This window comes from Cricetulus griseus, unplaced genomic scaffold (genome assembly GCF_003668045.3).
Source record: "Cricetulus griseus strain 17A/GY unplaced genomic scaffold, alternate assembly CriGri-PICRH-1.0 unplaced_scaffold_15, whole genome shotgun sequence".
Classification (NCBI taxonomy): domain Eukaryota; kingdom Metazoa; phylum Chordata; class Mammalia; order Rodentia; family Cricetidae; genus Cricetulus; species Cricetulus griseus.
Window position 1 is genome coordinate 299,278 of NW_023276864.1, and position 20,405 is coordinate 319,682.

Genomic DNA, 20,405 nt, shown 5'->3' on the forward strand with positions numbered 1-20,405 from the left:
AAAACACAAAATTGGAAAACATAATATGCAAGTAAAAATGGAATAAGACAAAAATGCCCAAATAAAGCAATATGAGCCAAAAAGTACACAAAAATACCATTGAGCCCATTTTGTGTTGTTCGTCTATGGTTGGGTAGGGGTCCTACATAGAAGTGTAGTTAGTATACTCGGTGAGACTCCACTGGAGAAAACTAATTTTCCCTTTGCAAATGAATGTCAATTACACATAGTTTCTTGAGTGTTTACTTCCTCTTCTCAGCAATGTTACCACATCTAGCTTGAACCTGTGCAGGTCCTGTGCATGCTGTCACAGAGACTGAGTTCACACCTGCATCATTTCTATTGTGTCTTGAGGACACTGTTTCTTTAGAATTATACATCTTTTGTTCTTTCAATCTTTCCTGCTCCTCTTCTGCATAGATAACTGAGACATGAGTGGAAGGATTTGATGAAGACATACCATCTAGGACTGAGTGTTCCAAGGTCTCTCACTTGGGTCTCCCTGTTAGTCTTATCTACTGCAAGATATGTCACTAAGGATCATTTTTATTGCTGTTTCTTTAGCAGAACTGTAATACTGGCCTTCTCCTAGTCCCAGGACCTATCTAGTTTGTGGTTCTTGGCCACCTGAGCAGTAACAGGCATGTAGTACACTGAAATCCCGTCAGAGTCAGAGAGTGCTGGTTACTTCCACAACATTTGTTCCCTGACAGAACCTGAAGGCTTGTCACTATTGTAGATCTTGGCATTTGTAGCTGGGTTAATGATTATCTTTCTTCTTTAGTAGTTTTAAGTACCTTTAGTGCCATCAACATGAGACAGTAAGAGCAAAGAATCTAGTTAGGCACCAGTTCTGTGTTCAACAAAATATGTATGTGTTGTCTTCAACACTAGGGCTGTCTTTTAGGGTATGGGTTACCTCACTCAGGATGATTTTTTTGATAGCTTCATCCATTTGCCAGCAACTTTCATAATTTCATTCTTTTAAGAGTTTAACATTATTCCATTGTGTACATGGACCACATTTTCATCATCAATTTGTCAGTTGATGGACACCTGCTGTTTCCTATTTCAGGCTATTGCGGCTGGAGTAGCGATGAACATGGATAAGCAATTATCTCTGTGGAGGATGATGCATCCTTGGATTGGACCCAAGAATTATGAAGCTGGATCTTGAGGTAGATCTATTCCCAGCTTCCAGAAGAACTGCCACACTAATTTCCATAGTGGCTGTACGAGTTTGCACTCCCATCAGCAATGAAAAAGGCTTCCAATTTCACTGCATCATTGAAAACTTTTTTTCATTGATCTTTGCCATTCTGAGTAGTGTTAGATGAAATCTCAAAATAGTTTTAATTTGCATTTCCCCGATGACTAAGGGTGTTGAACATTTCTTTAAGTGATTTTTAAGTGATTTTTTTTTTAGCCAGTTGATTTCCACCTTTTGAGAACTTTCTACTTATTTCTGTACCTCATTTTACTTGGGTTGTTTTCTTGATGTCCAGTTCTTTTTATTTATTTTTGTTTTTATACTAAGCCTATATCAGAAGTGAAATTGATAAAGAAATTTTTATTTTTTCTCACTTTGTAGCCTACAGATTTTCCTGAGTGATAGTGTCCTTTAGGATACAAAAGCTTTTGTTTCATGAGGTCTTTTTTTAATTATTAATTGTTAGTCTTAGTGCTTTGCTATTGGTGGCCATTGATCATTTTATGGGACTGATCAGGTATTCTTTTCATTTGCCCTGGTGTTGATCTGACATATTCATTCCCTTTGTTTCAACTTACTTTAAGAATCTCATGAAAGGATTCATATTTGTTTTCTATAAATATGGCAATAAATTGATTCACAAAAGATATTTCCATGGGCAGGGAAAAATCAGGTTCATCTTATACAGGAAAGATCTGTAGTAAAAATTAGGGTTTGAGGCTTTGTTTAATTTCTATTGTGTTACTCTTTAAAAATATTTATTATATTGGTTGCTCATATAATTTGTTGTGTTTCTTTTATATTTATAATTATAAATAAAACTATCGGAAAATGTTGGCTAATACTCTTAAGTTAATTTATGAAACTTATTTTTCATTTTATTTTCAGTGTTGTTAATTGCAAATTCTTTTGTGATTATTTTATGTGATTTTGCATTTATTTTAACAGGTAGAGACCACTAAGATAGTGACAATTTGAAGAGTAATAGAAATTTCATTGATTTTGTAAAAATGGTAATTTAAATAATTCAGTCTTCAATAATATATGGAAGAAGATGCAATGCTTATTTTACCTTTGTCTTCATATTAATGTCACTGATAAGAAAAAAGATCATGTTCCCTAAGCAATAACAAAGCTATATGAATGTGACAATATCAAAACTAATATGCAAGCATGCCGATATGAAAGTAAATAACAAATTCACAGTGCAAGCAAAACTGCCATGCTGACTCAGAATTGTAAACACAGAGTAAGTTAGGATGGCTATAAAGCTATTCAGCAAGGTTAGCATCAGATGTGTTTGTTGTATAAAAATTGAGAGAATGGTAGTTTACATATGTTAAAACATCATCTTTGAAAGAATAGGATATTGTGGTGGGTTTGAATAAGATTGTCCCCATAGGCTCATATATTTGAATGGTTAGGGAGTGTCATTAGGAGTAGGTGTGGCCTTGTTGGAGAAAGTGTGTCACTGGGGGTGGGCTTTGGAATTTAAATGCTCAATCCAGGTCCAGTCTCTGTCTCTTTCTGATGAAGAACTCAGCTACTTCTTCAGCACCATGTTTTCCTGTGTGACACCATGCTTCCCATCATAACAATATTGGACTACACCTCTGAACTATAAGTCAGTCCCATTTTAATGCTTTTCTTTATAAGAGTTGCTGTGGTCATGGTGTCCCTTTACATCAATGAAAACCATAACTAAGACAGATATCAAAAGTAGTAAAATCATTACTTATAATTCTTAAATATTACCAAAATATGAGAGCTAAATACAGGAGGTATGTTTCCTTTTATTGCCTGGACACTGGTAGCTAGAAGAAATGAAAATCATGATGTTGAAAAATATAAGAAGAAAATATCAGACAATATTGAATGACAAATGTTTCCAAATGGATTAAAAATTGCAAGGAGTATTTTCAAGTATTGCATCTAACCCATTGAAGCAATGTACACAGAAAAAGGACACTTGGAGAGCTAAAAATTAGCTACTTATACAGTGTAGGAAGCACTCTGACAGATACTGTGCATCATTCCACTTGTTGAGCTCAGAGAAAGTTTGTGGATGGAGCTGATTATGAAGCAGAGCTTGATTCATTTGCTCCATAGAGGAATAATTAGATGGGATAAATGGGAGAGGGGCTTTCCTGTCCTAAATGCTGGCTCCAAAATAAATGCACAGAGACTTAATATTAATATAAATTACTGGCCAATAGTTCAGACTTATTTCTAACTAACTCCTACATTTTAAATTAGCCGATATTCCTTATTTATGCTCTACCACATTGCAGTACCTTTATTACCATAGCACATTATCTCCTACTCCCTTAGCATCTGACTGGTGACTCCCTGACCCTGCCCTTCCTCATCCCATCATTTTCAGTTTGACTTTCCTTCCTAACTTTATCCTGTTCAGCTACTGGTCAGCCATCTTGTTTATTAAACCAATCATAGTGACATATATTCACACAGTGTGCAGAGTATTATTCCACGGCAGAGGGGTGTACAGTTCCATATGAGATAATTCTCTAAAAAGTGAGAATATATGAGTCTTCCCCCAAAACAAGCTGAACAATTTTGCCGAAATTCTTAAACTATTTGTAGCTTGAGACGAAAATAATTATAGGGATAAAAGTAAAGAGCAACCCAGATGAAAATCCCGTGATCTACAATGGTGATGTGCCTGCAAGATGCAACAGTGCAATAGTGACAGAAAGTGGTGGGAGTAACCACCAATTACCTGATTGAATTTACGGCCCACTCTATGATATGTAACCCATTCCTGACACTGCTCAAGCAACCAAGAAACTGAGAATAGATATACCATGTATCTACGGTAAAACCATATATGATTGTTGTGCTAAAGTAGTGTTTCTCAACCTGTAGGTTACAACCCCTTTGACAAGCCCCTATACCCCAAAATATTACATTATGATTCATAAATGCAATAAAGTTATAGTTATGAAGTAGCAACAAAAATAATTTTATGGTTGCGGGTCACCACAACATGAGGAACTGTATTAAAGGGTCTCAGCATAAGGAAGGTTGAGATCCATGGGAATTAGCAATAGAATCAATTACTCCTAGCAGCATTCTGTTATACTCCATGTATCAGTGTCTTGCTCAGCCATCATCTGAGAAATTTCTTCCTGTGGTAGATGGGAACAAATACAGAGACCTACAAGAGGAACATGTGTGCAGAGTGAGAGATCTTGGAACACGCAGGCCTACATTATATGCCTACATCAAATCCCTCCCTTCAGGGATCAGGGAACTCTGCAGAAGTGGAGGTGGAAAGATTGTATGAGCCAGTGCAGATGGAAGACACCAAGGTAATAAGGCATTATAGACACAGGAGAACAAATGCACATATGCAATACAGAGACTGTTCAACATGTACAGGACCTGATTAAGTCAGATAAGGTCCCTGAGATGAGAGGGGAAGAAGACACAAGCCTCCATCCATAACCCAGAAGCTATCTCCAATTGATAACTGATTGCAAAGGAAAAATTAGTTTTCTCCAACAGAGTCTCACTGGGTATATAAACCACACTTAAAAGCAGGCTTCATGTCCAGCAATAGATGGCCAACACTAAAGAAACTCAAAGGCAATTTTGAAGTTCTTTCTGTCAAATAATGTATCTTTTTCTTTTTTCTTTACAGTTCTTTGTCTTATACATTATGGTTCCTGGTTTTGTTGTTTTTAAGGGGTTCCTATGTGTACAAATGTGTGTTTCTGCATCTGTATGTTTAATGTGCATTTTCTTTGGCTCTTTTTTCCTGCTTATTTGTTTTTTGAACTATTCTGGTTTGTTTTGTTATATCATCATCATTTAGATGTCTGCTTGTTTTCATACGAGAGAGAAAAAGAAAGGGTATAGATTTGGGTTGGTGAAGAACTGGGGAGGATTTGACAGGAGATGAGGGAGAGGAAACCACAATAAGAATATATTGTATGAAAAAAACTTAAAATTTTAATTGCTTACAAAAAAGAAAGAAGTTAACAACATTTATTTAAATTTGATTTAAATCATTAATGGAGAGAGAGAGAGAGAGAGAGAGAGAGAGAGAGAGAGAGAGAGAGAGAGATTTGAGTGAAACTGACCTGAATACCTCCTTCCTGAGGACTAGCGTTCATGATACAAGAAGGTGACATTCCATGAAACCTTCCAAAGGAGGGAAGCAACTAACAGTTATGATGTCTAAGATAAAATAACAACAAGCATGGCACAAAAATAGTAACAGTGTAGTAGTGGCACACATACTTTGACAGTAACCATCAACCCTTTAGTTGTATGTAAGAACTATTAAACAAGAGAGAAATCATGTCAGGTACTGGAAACCTAGCCAACTCCCTGGAGCTAATGATATCATGCATTGGGGAGGAACACTTACAACTACCACTTTTCTAAAACATCATAATCCTTAACTACATTCCAAATGTGTGTTTTTATAACCAAAGATAAGTCTAGTCCTCTAAGTCTAGTCTAAGTCTAGAAACTTCTTCTTGTAGTGGGCAGAGACCATTACACAGAATTATAACTGATAAAATAAAGAATCGTGGAGTTCAGTAACATTGGATACATCTACAAAACAACTCCTGCGTCTAAGGCTCAGGGTACATTGTGGAAGAAAGGGCAAAAAATTTTAACAGCCAGAGGATCTAGGATTTTTGCTGTCAAATTGTGTCTCTTGTAGAAATGTTAGATGCTTCATCCATAAAGTCTCACATGACTGCCTAAATAAGTTCAACAAGGGTAACATCAATAAATATGCCAAAGTCAACAGGGGAAAGGCCACAAGGCCTCAACCCCACACAAAGAAATATAGGCAACTAAGGAATTCTGGGAGCAGGAAACAGCTTTGTTTTCCAACACTAAGCACTGAAAATGTACAAAACAGTAATATTATGAAGACTGACAAGATTATATTTAGGAACATATATGTGCATACATATACATATACTCATGTAAAAATAATGAATGACAAAAGGAGACAGTGAACTTGAAAGAGAACAAAGAATGGTACATGGGTGGATTTAAATGTGAAAGGAAAAAGAAGGGAGAAATGATGTAATTATATTATTTTTAGAAGAAAAATATAGCTATTTAAAAGTATTACTCTCAAACACATGGAGGAAAGGTATAAATTGGTAATAAAATAAATAATTTTCTTGACCTCAATCTTCAATACTTAAGTACATTTTCATATTTTTCACAATGTTACATTTAAAAAAATATTCTGGATGTTTAGTATCTTCACAGTATGGAGAAAAAATCTTTTATACATTAAATTCATGCATAATTCATTTATGTTAAAGAAAAGACCTTGAAAACCATTTACAAAATAAATAGAGCATGTTATAATGTGAAATGGAAATGCTTAGTTTATAAAAGATAAAATTGTATTTTTATAATTTTAGAATTGCTCATTTTAAGTAAATTGCTTGTAGGGTCTTTTATTTGCCAATCTTTGGGGAGGTGCTTTCCATATTCTTTTTTTTTTTTTAATTTTTTTTTATTTATTTTCACATATACTTTCCCTCTCCCTCTCCCTCCCCCCACCCCCATTCCTTCTCCCCCACCTCCAACCTACCCCCCCCCATCCACCCGCCACTCCCCAGGCAGGGTAGGGCCCCCAACCAGGGTTCCACCAAGTCCACCAAATCTTCCTGTGCTGGGCCTAGGCCCCTCCCCATGTGTTCAGAGACAGAGCGAATCCCTTCAAGTGGGATGGGCTCTCGAAGTCCCTCCCACCCACCAGGGCAAAACACCAGTCCACCTCCCTCTGGAGTCATTCATGATTTCTAGTTTCCTTGGGGTAGAGGATTATAGGCTGGTAAACCTTTGCTCTATGTCTAAAAATCCCAGGAGTGCAGGGGCCTCCCCATTGGCATCCATGATCAGGGGGCTGGATTAGTCCTGTACTGTCCTCCCAAAGAGCATCTGGGGTCGATATGCTTTCCCTTTTTCAGGCCAACTGTTTCTGTGGGTTTCTCCAACCAGGTACAGACCCCTTCGTTCTTCATTCCTCCCTCTCTTCAACTGAGTTCCAGATTTCAGCTCAGTGTATTTCTGTGGATGTCTGTCTCTGCTCTCATCAGCCACTGGATGAGGACTCTAGAATAGCATAGAGAGTATTCATCAATCTCATTCTAGGGGAAGGGTTTCTAGGCCAACTTCTCCTCCACTGCCCAGACTGTCAGATCGTGTCATCCTTATAGGTCTCTGGAGATCTTCCTAGTTCCAGATCTCTTCTCGGACCTATAGTGACTCCCTCTGATATGGTATCTCTCATCCTGCTCTCTCTCCTCTATTCTTCCCCCAACTCAATATATCTGCTCCTCCATTTCTTCTCCTCTACTCTTCATCTTGTGCTCTTATTGTGGCAGCACCCACTTCCCTACCCTCATGCTCTCAATTAGCTCGGGAGTTCATGCCATTTCCCATTCCTGGGGTCCATTTATCCCTTAGAGTCATTCATGATTTCTAGTTTCCTTGGGGTAGAGGATTATAGGCTGGTAAACCTTTGCTCTATGTCTAAAAATCATATATGAGTGAGTACATACCATGTTTGTCTTTTTGTGATTGGGTTACCTCACTCAGGATGGTTTCTTCTAGTTCCATCCATTTGCCTGCGAATTTCAAGATTCCATTGCTTTTTTCTGCTGAGTAGTACTCCATTGTATAAATGTACCACATTTTCTCTTTCCATTCTTCAGTTGAGGGGCATCTAGGTTGTTCCAGGTTCTGGCTATTACAAACAATGCTGCTATGAACATGGTTGAACATATGTCCTTGTTGTATGGACATGCAGTATTTGGGTATATACCCAAGAGAGGAATGGCTGGATCTTGAGGTAGATTGATTCCCATTTTTCTGAGCAACCACCATACTGATTTCCAAAGTGGTCTTACAAGTTCACACTCCCACCAGCAATGGAGGAGTGTTCCTTCTTCTCCACAACCTCTCCAGCATAGGTTGTCATTGGTATTTTTGATTTTAGCCATTCTGACAGGTGTGAGGTGGTATCTCAGAGTTGTTTTGAGTTGCATTTCTCTGATGGCCAAGGATTTTGAGCACTTTCTTAAGTGTCTTTCAGCCATTTCAGATTCCTCTGTTGAAAAATCTCTGTTTAGTTCTGCACCCCACTTTTTAATTTCATTGTATGGTGTTTTGGTGGCTAGCTTCTTGAGCTCCTTGTATATTTTGGAAATCAGACCTCTGTCAGATGTGGGGCTGGTGAAGATTTTTTCCCATTCTGTGGGTGGTCGTTTTGTCTTACTGACTGTGTCCTTTGCCTTACAGAAGCTTCTCAGTTTCAAGAGGTCCCATTTATTAATTGCAGACCTCAGTGTCTGTGCTTCTGGCGTGATGTTCAGGAATCGTTCTCCTGTGCCAATTTGTTCAAGGGTTGTTCCCACTTTCTCTTCTAAAAGATTCAGTGTGGCTGGGTTTATGGAGAGATCTTTGATCCATTTGCACTTAAGTTTCGTGCATGGTGACAAGTATGGATCTATCTGCAATTTTCTGCATGTTCGAATCCAATTGTGCCAGCACCATTTGTTGAAGATGCTATCTTTTTTCCATTGTATGGATTTAGCACCTTTGTCAAAAATAAGGTGTTCGTAGGTGCGTGGGTTAATATCTGGGTCTTCAATTCGATTCCATTGGTCTATCTGTCTATTCTTGTGCCAATACCAAGCTGTTTTCAGAACTATGGCTCTATAGTAGACCTTGAAGTCAGGGATGGTGATGCCTCCAGAGGATCTTTTATTGTAAAGAGTTGTTTTGGCTATCCTAGGTTTTTTATTTTTCCATATAAAGTTGAGTATTGTTCTTTCAATGTCTGTGAAAAACTGTGTTGGGATTTTGATGGGGATTGCATTAAATCTGTAGATTGCTTTTGGTAGAATTGCCATTTTTACTATGTTAATTCTGCCTATCCAAGAGCACGGGAGATCTTTCCACTTTCTGGTATCTTCTTTAATTTCTTTCTTTAAAGTCTCAAAGTTCTTATTGTACAGGTCTTTCACTTTTTTGGTTAGTGTTACCCCCAGATATTTAATGTTGCTTGTGGATATTGTGAAAGGTGATGTTTCCATGATTTCTTTCTCATTGAGTTTATCATCTGTATACAGTAGGGCTACAGATTTATTTAAGTTAATTTTGTATCCTGCTACCTTGCTGAAGGTGTTTATCAGCTGTAGGAGTTTCCTGGTAGAGTTTTTCGGGTCACTTATGTAGACTATCATGTCATCTGCAAATAGTGAAAGTTTGACTTCGTCCTTTCCAATTTGTATCCCTTTGATATCCTGATCTTGTCTTATTGCTCTAGCTAGAACTTCAAGAACAATATTGAAGAGATATGGAGAGAGTGGACATCCTTGTCTTGTTCCTGATTTTAGAGGAAATGCTTTGAGTTTCTCTCCATTTAGTTTGATGTTGGCTATTGGTTTGGTGTATATCGCATTTATCATGTTTAGATATGTTCCTGTTATTCCTGTTCTCTCCAAGATCTTTATCATGAAGGGATGTTGGATTTTGTCAAAGGCCTTTTCAGCATCTAGTGAGATGATCATGTGGTTTTTCTTTTTCAGTTTGTTTATATGGTGGATTACATTGATGGTTTTTCGTATATTGAACCATCCTTGCATCCCTGGGATGAAGCCCACTTGATCGTGGTGGATGATTTTTCTGATATGTTCTTGGATTCGATTAGCCAATATTTTATTGAGTATTTTAGCATCAATGTTCATGAGAGATATTGGTCTGTAGTTCTCTTTCTTATTCTTATCTTTGTGTGGCTTGGGTATCAAAGTGATTGTAGCCTCATAGAAGGAGTTTGGCAATATCCCATCTGCTTCTATTGTGCGGAACAGTTTGAGGAGTATTGGTATCAGCTCTTGTTTGAATTTCTGGTAGAATTCTGCAGTGAAGCCATCTGGTCCTGGGCTTTTTTTGGTTGGGAGGCTTTTGATGACTGCTTCTATTTCATTAGGGGTTATGGGTCGATTTAAATTGTTTATCTGATCTTGATTTAATTTTGGTAAGTGATATTTATCCAGGAAACTGTCCATTTCCATTAGATTTTCGAATTTTGTGGAGTACAGATTTTCAAAGTATGACCTAAAGATTCTCTGGATTTCCACAGTGTCCGTTGTTATATCCCCCTTTTCGTTTCTGATTTTGTTAATTAGTGTGCTCTCTCTCTGCCTTTTGGTTAGTTTGGCTAGAGGTTTGTCTATCTTGTTGATCTTCTCAAAGAACCAACTCTTTGTTTCATTGATTCTTTGTAATGTTTTCCTAGTTTCTACTTTATTGATTTCAGCTCTCAGGTTGATTATTTCCTGGCGTCTACTCCTCCTTGGTGAGTTTGCTTCTTTTTGCTCTAGTGTTTTCAGTTGTTCTGTCAGTTCTCTAATGTGACTTTTTTCTAGTTTCTTCATGTGGGCACTTAGTGCTATGAACTTCCCTCTTAGGACTGCTTTCAGAGTGTCCCATAAATTTGGGTATGTTGTGTCTGCATTTTCATTAGAATCTAGGAAGTCTTTAATTTGTTTTTTTATTTCTTCCTCAACCCAGGAATGGTGCAATTGGGTGTTATTCATTTTCCAAAAGTTTGCAGGTTTCCTGCCATTTGTATTGTTGCTGAATTCTAGCTTTAATGCATGGTGGTCTGATAAGATACAGGGGGTTATTTCAATTCTTTTGTAATTGTGGAGGTTTGCTTTGTTGCCTACTATGTGGTCAATTTTGGAGAAGGTGCCATGTGGTGCTGAGAAGAAGGTATATTCTTTTGAGTTTGGATGGAATGCTCTATAGATATCCGTTAACCCCAGTTGGGCCATGACTTCTTTCAGATCCTCTGTTTCTTTGTTAAGTTTTTGTCTGGTGGTCCTGTCTAGTGGTGTAAGGGGGGTGTTGAAGTCTCCTACTATAAGTGTGTGTGGTTTTATGTGTGGTTTGAGCTTTAGTAATGTTTCTTTCACAAATGTGGGTGCCTTCGTATTTGGAGCATAGATGTTCAGGATTGAGATTTCATCTTGATGGACTTTTCCTGTGATGAGTATGAAATGCCCTTCTTCATCTCTTTTGATTGATTTTAGTTTAAAGTCCATTTTGTTAGATATTAGGATTGCTACACCTGCTTGTTTCTTGAGGCCATTTGATTGGAAAATCTTTTCCCATCCTTTTACTCTGAGGTATCGCCTGTCTTTGAAGTTGAGGTGTGTTTCTTGTAAACAGCAGAAAGATGGATTCTGTCTTCGTATCCATTCTGTTAGCCTATATCTTTTTACGGGTAAGTTAAGGCCATTGACATTTAGGGATATTAATGTCCATTGTTCGTTGGTTCTTGCTTGGTTTGGATTTATTGTTGGTGGTGTCATTGTGTGTGGATTTTGCTCTCCTGCTTCTTTTTGTGTTTGGCAATATTAGATTATCTATTGCCTGTGTTTTTGTGCATGTAGTTATGTTCCTTGAGTTGGAGTTTTCCTTCCAGAACCTTCTGTAGTGCTGGATTTGTGGATATGTATTGTTTAAATCTGTTTTTGTCATGGAAAATCTTGTTTTCTCCATCTATAGTGATTGAAAGTTTTGCTGGGTACAGTAGTCTGGGTTGACATCCATGCTCCCTTAGTGCTTGTAGTGTATCTATCCAAGACCTTCTGGCTTTCATAGTTTCCATTGAGAAGTCGGGTGTGATTCTGATTGGTTTGCCTTTATATGTTACTTGGCCTTTTTCCTTTGCAGCTCTTAATATTTTTTCTTTATTCTGTAGATTTGGAGTTTTGATTATTATGTGTCGGGGGGACTTCTTTTTGTGGTCCAGTCTGTTTGGTGTCCTATAAGCTTCTTGTACTTTCATAGGCATATCTTTCTGTAGGTTGGGGAAGTTTTCTTCTATGATTTTGTTGAATATGTTTTCTGTACCTTTGAGCAGTGTTTCTTCACCTTCTTCTACACCTATTATTCTTAGGTTTGGTCTTTTCACGGTGTCCCATATTTCCTGGATATTTTGTGTTAGGGATTTGTTGGTCTTGAGGTTTTCTTTGGTTGATGAATGTATATCCTCTAGCGAGTCTTCAATAGCTGAGATTCTCTCTTCTGTCTCTTGGATTCTATTAGTTATACTCACATCTTTAGATCCTGCTCGTTTATCCAACCTTTCCATTTCCAGCATCGCTTCATTCTGTGTTTTCTTTAATGTGTCTAATTCAGCTTTCATGTTTTGAACTGTTTCAAGAGCTTCCTTCACTTGTTTGGTTGTTTTATCTTGGGTTTCTTTAGCTTCTTTAAGAGATTTGTTTATTTCTTGAATATTTTGGTTTGTCTTTTCCTCCATATCGTGTAATTTTTTGCTTACTTTTTCTTCTATTTCTTTAAGGGATTTTCTTGTTTCCTCTTTGAAGGTCTCTATCATCTTGCTCAGATAATTTTTGAGGTCCATCTCTTCTTCATGCACTGTGTTGGGCTTTTCAGATCTTGCTGGAGTGGAGTCCCTAGATTCTGGTGGTGTCATATTGGTCTTTCTGTTGTTGAGCGGGTTCTTATTCTGTCTTCTTCCCATATCTTTTTCCAGTGAGTGCAGGTAGGATCTCTCTATCTCCTCTTGTTACTCTGTAGTGTGTGTGGGCCAGGAATTCAATGTCCGAAGCTCTGGATGGTTTTGCCTCTCCTCGTAGCCTCCTCACTCTGATGGCGTTAGGCCTCTTGGTGGATCGGTCGCCGGGAATGGAATGAAGAGTGGCCTGTACCCAGATTCGGGGAGCTCCTCCCTGCCTGGACGTGTCTGTTTCAAGCAGGGACGAGCCTGGAGGGATCTGGGTGGATGGCGCTTAGGACAAGAATTGGGTAAAAGCAGGGGGTGGCTCACCTGGTCTGCGGTGAGTCCACGGAAAGGGAAGGAAGAGTGTCCTGAACCAAGCCAGATTCAGGAAGCTCCACCCTGCCTGGGCGTGTCTGTTTCAAGCAGGGACAAGCCTGGAGGGATCTGGGTGAATGGCGCTTAGGACAAGAATTGGGTAAAAGCAGGGGGTGGCTCACCTGGTCTGCGATGAGTCCACGGAAAGGGAAGGAAGAGTGTCCTGAACCAAGCCAGATTCAGGAAGCTCCACCCTGCCTGGGCGTGTCTGTTTCAAGCAGGGACGAGCCTGGAGGGATCTGGGTGGATGGCGCTTAGGACAAGAATTGGGTAAAAGCAGGGGGTGGCTCACCTGGTCTGCAATGAGTCCACGGAAAGGGAAGGAAGAGTGTTCTGAACCAAGCCAGATTCAGGAAGCTCCACCCTGCCTGGTCGTGTCTGTTTCAAGCAGGGACGAGCCTGGAGGGATCTGGGTGGATGGTGCTTAGGACAAGAATTGGGTAAAAGCAGGGGGTGGCTCACCTGGTCTGCGGTGAGTCCACGGAAAGGCTGCTTTCCATATTCTTAATCTGAAATTGCTTCCTCTAATATACTAAACTGCTTTTAAAATTTCAGCATTTGGAGAAAAATTGTCACTTTGTTTTTCTATAACTTTTTCTCAAGTTCTAACTTTATGTTTTGTTTTTAGTGTACTGTATGGGTTCTTGAAACAAACAAACAAACAAGCAAAGTCCTCCAGATGACTGAGAAGCAGTGCTCTGAGATCACCTAGTGAAGACAGACATAGGATGCTCAGCACAGTTTATGCATCCTGCTGTATCCACACTTGGCTCCAAGCCAACTGGTCTGTCTGACTTTCCTTCCATTTTCTTTCAGTTGCTCTATCTACTCTTCCAGACCAAGTATGCACCACATTGTCTTTCTCCCAAGAGGGTTTGGTTCCTTTTAAACCTTCAAACTATTTCTCCTACATAGTGTGTTCCCCATATGATTTGCTGGACTTGTAGTGACCTGTTTGTTTTCTGAATCTAGCTGTCTTTATCTGTATCACTAATTTGGGGATGCAGTTAGCACTCTGTTGATTGAAGTAGATCAATGTATCTTGTTACACTGCTCTGATCTGAGGAGCCATGGCCAATATTGTCCCCCATCTTCCACTTTTTCTAATACAATAGTTTAGGTAGTTAAAAAAACCTTTATTTATTAACTAGTTAGTTTAAATATAGGGGATAAGTCTTAATATTCCAATTACACTTCATTGTGTATTTCCTGGTGTAGATTTTTGAGTCCTTAGATATGGAAAAAGAGATTACCTTCCCCGTGTTGTTTGCAACAACGTCTGTAAGGGTACATTTTAGGAATTATACTTTCATGCTATATGGCAGGGAACCATCCAAGAAAAAGTTTAGCCTTTTTTCTATGACTGGTTTCTGAATCAGCCTAATGCATAAAATGATTATTTGTAAAATTTGAACATGCTACTACAACATATTTCCACTTATCTGTCTGTTTGTAGGACAAAATCTTGTAAAGTAAGACCAAACTAATCAGAAAACTTTCTCAGTAATATTTGGAAAAGAATTTTATTCTTTTCTATATCTTAATTTACAAAGCATTCTTCTGAAAATACCTTCAGACAGCACAAAATCTAGAGCATATAGTAACATGTCGTGAGTATATAACATGTGAGTTATATAATAATATAAAAGTATTATACAGTATTATAAGTAGGTTATTATTCCCTACAAATCTTTTTCTCAAGTTAAAAACAACGTTTTTGGCATAGCTGAAGCAACATATTCTTTATAAACAAAGTGATAATCTCAAAATGTTCACTCTGTATCCTTACCACATATCACTTTATGTTATTGGATGCCATTTGGATTGAGTGATCCTAGATAACAGTATAAGTGATCATCTAAAAATAAGAAAACAGTCTGAAAATAATAGTAATTTTCACTTCTGGTTCACATAACAGAGGATTTATGTTAGCATAGTTCAGTGATATAAAATGAAGACAGACTTTAGTATTTACTACTTCTGCAACCTGGTATAAAATGAAAGCACACATTTATATTAACTTCTCTTATCAGTATGTTCATTTATGTGTATTAGTTATCCTCCACATTTCAGTGACTAAAATGAGTACATAACTAAAAGCAATCTAAAAGAGAAAGGTTTATTTCAGTTCATTGTTTATAGGCACAGCATATCATGTTTGGGAAAGCATGATGGGTACCCAAGGGGGAACAACATCCTGCTCCCATCTCTCTCTCTTTCTCTCTCTCTCTTCTCTCTCTCTCTCTCTCTCTCTCTCACACACACACACACACACACACACACAACAAATAAATAATTACATAAGAATTAATAAAAGTTGTAACCACCACATATATATTGTGAACTCTTGTTAAGCAATAATAACATTTGTAATAATATTTTAAATTATGAATATTTAAATAAGTTTTATATTTATATATAAAAAGAACTTTTTTCAGAGACTACCATATCAGAGAAATGTTTCCCCTCAATATGTACAGAAGGAAATGGTTCAATTGATTTTCTCTATCCAGTATAAATCCTTATTGTGCACTATGTTTGATCCATATTTCTTTTCATTGCTCATGTGCATTTTTCTCTTTATACTCTGATGACAAAAACAGTCACTTCTGCTAGTCCATGGCTGATTAATATGCTTATGAATTGCATACATAAGGTCTAGTTAGATTGTAAGGAGGTCTGAACATGAAACTCAGCTTAATGGCTGTAAAGGGATTGCCTAAAACTGTAGTAAATTCAGACACCAAGGTAAAATGAAGGAAGTCAAAATAGGTTTAAAAGCTGACATTCTCCTTTGGCCCAACCTCTTGATTTTCATTTGCTCTAATTTTCACTAAATAAAATGAAATCACAAGGTAAAATTCTATTAAATCTAAGACCTTCCCCCTTTCCTGGCCACAGTTCTGATCAGAATTATTTGGTGAGGGAGTCAGCCTCCAGTCACAACATCTCCATAGCAAACACTGCTTTCATAGTTTGAATGGCAGACCTGCTTTGCTTTCAGGCTTATAAGGGATGCAATCAGACAGGTGCAAATGGTCTTTTTTGTGTGTTCTGACAGTTGCTCTTATCAAAGTGAGAGCAGTCTTTCTAGTACACACAGCCCAAAACCTGTGTCAGCTAAGCAGATGGCTGGACTGACAGTCTTCAGATAAAGGGAAGGCTTCCATGACTGATCCATGACTGACAAAAAGCAAGTAAGGAGTAAAAATACAGAAAAACACACCTATCAGTCACAAGAAATTGAGAACACTTCATATTTACAGACAGTAGCTTTGTTTATCTAGAGTGACAATACAAACATAAAGCAGGGCTGTCCTCACTAATCGACTAAACAGTAGGGAAATGTTATTTTCCACAAAATTAATTTTCTTTATAGTTGACTGACATTTAAAATCAGAACACATTTATCTGAAGAAGAAAATTTTGAAGGGCAAATCAACTCAATGAAAAAAGAAATATTTAAAACTGAAAGGTTATACATTATATATAATCTGATTATATATATATGTATTCTACACTAGTGGATACTCACTTTCTACTTCTAATTTATTGAATTTTGCCCTGTGGTTATGTGCTGTTTTATTCATCATTTTACAGTATGAACAGTTTCATTATGACATCATTATATATTCGTATCATGCACTTGAATCATATCCAACCCCATTGCCATCTTAGCACACCCCTTCATTTTTTACTTTTATTATCTGTCATAATTCTGCCTTTGTAATTTCTGTACATATGATAATACTAGATGTTCAAGAAGGGGCACAAATATGATTTTCAAACTTATTAGTTTGGGATTTTAAATTTATTAGTTTGAGATTTTCCTAAGCTGGAAAAGCACAGAGTAATTTCTCTCTGAGGACTAGTTTTCATGGTACTACAAGGCCCCAGACAAGCTTCGAAGGATGGAAGCAACCAACAGTCCTAACCCAGTTATGAAATTTATGAACCACAGCAATGACAAGCCTAGTCATTGTATTGTCACTCTAAGGGTGCAGTAGTGGAAAATTTACCTTGACAATAGCCAAAAGGTCTCTAATTGTACTAAGACCCTCTTAAGAAGAAGAAGACCATGCCTGGTACTTGAAACCCAGTCAACCAATCAGTGCTAGTAAATTCATGGATAGTATAGAAGGTGAAAACATTACTGTACTAAACCAGCATAATCTCTAACAACAATCTTTATACTTACAGATAAATATAGTCCTCACCTCTCATCAAAGAAACTTCTCTTTACAACATGGCAACCATGACAGAAAACTACAGCCGACCAAAATGCAGTTATGGAACCCAAAATCCAATAGGTACATCTACAAACCAACTCCTAGAGCTAAGACTCAGGGAACATGTGGAATAGGGGCAAAAAATTTTAACGGGCAGAGAAACAGGAAGTTTGCTATGAAATTTTGTCTCCTAGTAAGATCATAAGCTAGACCCACAAATATCACCAACATGACTGTCTAAATATGAGCTGTACAAGGACAATAGACATGCCAAAGTGAACACAAGAAAACCCACAAGACCTCAGCCTTGCAAAAAGTACTACAGGCAACCAGTAAGTGCTGGAAGTAGAGAAAGTCTTCCATGGAAGAACTCAATAATAGAAGAACAATCCCTTACCAAATGGTCAGCTCTAAAAACATACAAAATAATATTATATAGACTGCTAAGGTTATATTTAGAATATGCGTATATGTGTATATATTTATATATATGTGTGTGTAACATTAATTAATGAAAATGGCTAATGAGTCTGTAAAAAAGCAAGGAGGAGTTTTTGGGAAGGTATGGAAGGAATAAATGGCAGGGGGTAATGAGGTAAGTATATTCTAATCTCAAAAGTTAAAACAAAAGCAGTTAAAAAGAGCAGAAAAATGTGTTTTTCTACTTTCAGTAGATCCTACACTTCAGTATAGCTAAGCTTTGTTCTTTTCACCTTCCCAGCACCTGGCATTATCTCACCGATGTAAATTATTTTTTAATCCCCTCAGGTCTTTCTTATAATAAAAGAAAGCAGTGGTGTCAAGCTATGTCTTCTTTATGTTACGAGCACCTAAATCTCACATTTAAAACTAGGTATATAATTCCTGATCCTCTCTCCATGTGTTTACCTACTAAGCACCCAAGTGAGACTGACCTTTGCTCTTCTGTTACCTTTGAATTATTTCAGGTAGAACAAGATTGATACACTTTTCTCTTACATGGGGTTTAAATGGACACAAATTCTTTGGCGGAGCTAATCATTTATGTGTGGAAGAAAAATCTACTCTATTAAATGAAGAGCTTTCCAAGTATTCTTTCCAAAAGTGTTTAACCTCTGATTTACCACTGCTGTGCAGACCCAGGGGTCATAGCCAGGCCAGGCCAATGAGTAAGATTTCTTCTGAGATAATTGAGAAGAGGAATTACTGACTTTTCCCTGCCCATGTTATGAATAGCAAAGGCAACTGCTGTCAACAAGGCACAAACTGGAGGTAGCCAACAGGTCCTCTACCCAAATAAATAATAGATAGATAATAAAAAAATTAACCAAAGCCTTGCTATGTTTTCACAAGGTCAACTCTCTTCAGCCTCCTTTATTCCCTTAAGCTCTCTTTAGTTTAGGTAAGCCACTATTTCAGTTTAAAAGGATAATGAATTTTCTATCATCCAAGTATTTGAGATGGACATAATCCAATAATATATGTCTGCTATCTGTGAATGTTGGGTAGACAAACAACATTTGAAGAGTTAGAATAAAATATGTCCAATACTACTAGAGTTTAATAGATGGACAAGTATGCAGTTTTCCAATCCAGGAGACATTAAGAAAGAATGATTAAAAATACTTCTGAAAAGCTGGCATAGTGATACTGACTTGTAACTAGAGTAATTTGAAGATTTGGCAAAGAGAATGAGAATAAGGAGTTCAAGGTTTGTCTGTTCTACAAAGTGAGTTCAAAGCTAGCCTGCTCAACACAGCAAAAGTTTAAGGGAAGAAAAAGTGGAAAGGTGGAGACACAGCTAAGTGGTAGTGCTTGCCCTGTATGTAAGAGGCCATAGATTTAGTCCACAATGTGGAAAAAGATAATAAAGTGATAAAACATTTGATAAAAGTACTGAATTTGAAAATATAGAGAACTGTGGGTTTCAGTAAATATTTAGTGAAAATTCAAGGTATCACTCTATTTTATTAAAGAAGTAGATAACTAATACCCAGCTCTCTCACTCCTTGGACTGGAGAAGAAGAAAAATTGGGTTTTTGTTTTTGTTACTATTTTGTCTTTTTTCATGACTGCATTGAAGAAAGTGTTAAATCTATCCAGCATGTGTACACAATGGGCACACATCAAATATGGCCTATTTGCAGTGATTATTCAACAGACGTGGGGACACTGCAAAGACAAAAACAGTGAGAGGAGGCGCGTCAAACCACAGAGTTCACCAACCTTTCCTAGACACATAAAGTTCTCATTTTTTGTCACCCACAGCAACTGAATAGTTGTGATCTGGAAGAACAGCACCCTTTCCATGTTGCCACCTCATGATTATTTATTTTGTGTTAAACCATATAAGTTAGTTCAATAATATTTACTTTCATAAGAACAGAAAAGAATTACTTGTTAAATCAAGAGGATGATTTCTGGAGAAAAATGATACCAGCTTCCTTAAATTAGATTTTCTATTTGCTGAGCAGAACTTTAATTACGTATTTTTAGTCAATAGTCAGCATTCTTCCACCCAGATTTTTAAGCACAGTTTAAAGATAATAGAATGCTTATCTCATGGTAGTAGCATTGTGGGACTAGATTTAAGTGCAAGGCAGTTTCCTGTAAATACCATGAGCAATGCAGTTCATTCAGATTCAAAGGGCATTTGCTCATCAATGGAAACATTACATTGGCCTGAAGTGTTTGTTACAAGCCTACATTATAAAAGAAATAATGTAAAGGACTATGTAGCTATATATGAAAATCATCACTGATTCATTTTTATGATACTATTTTGTGTGTGTGTATGTGTGTATGTGTGTGTGCAGTTGTACATGTACTTGTCGGGGTGGGGTTGAAGCCCAGAGGAAACCATTGGCTATGATTCTTATTTTTACGTAGGTTGTATAATTGTTCTAGAGGTCTAGAAAGTGTCAAGCAGGCTATGCTGGCTGGCCAATAGGAATCAGGAAGCTACTTGGCTGTGTTTCTCAGCACGGATGATTATAAACACAAATTACCAATACCAGCTTGTTCTTTCTTTCTTTCTTTCTTTCTTTCTTTCTTTCTTTCT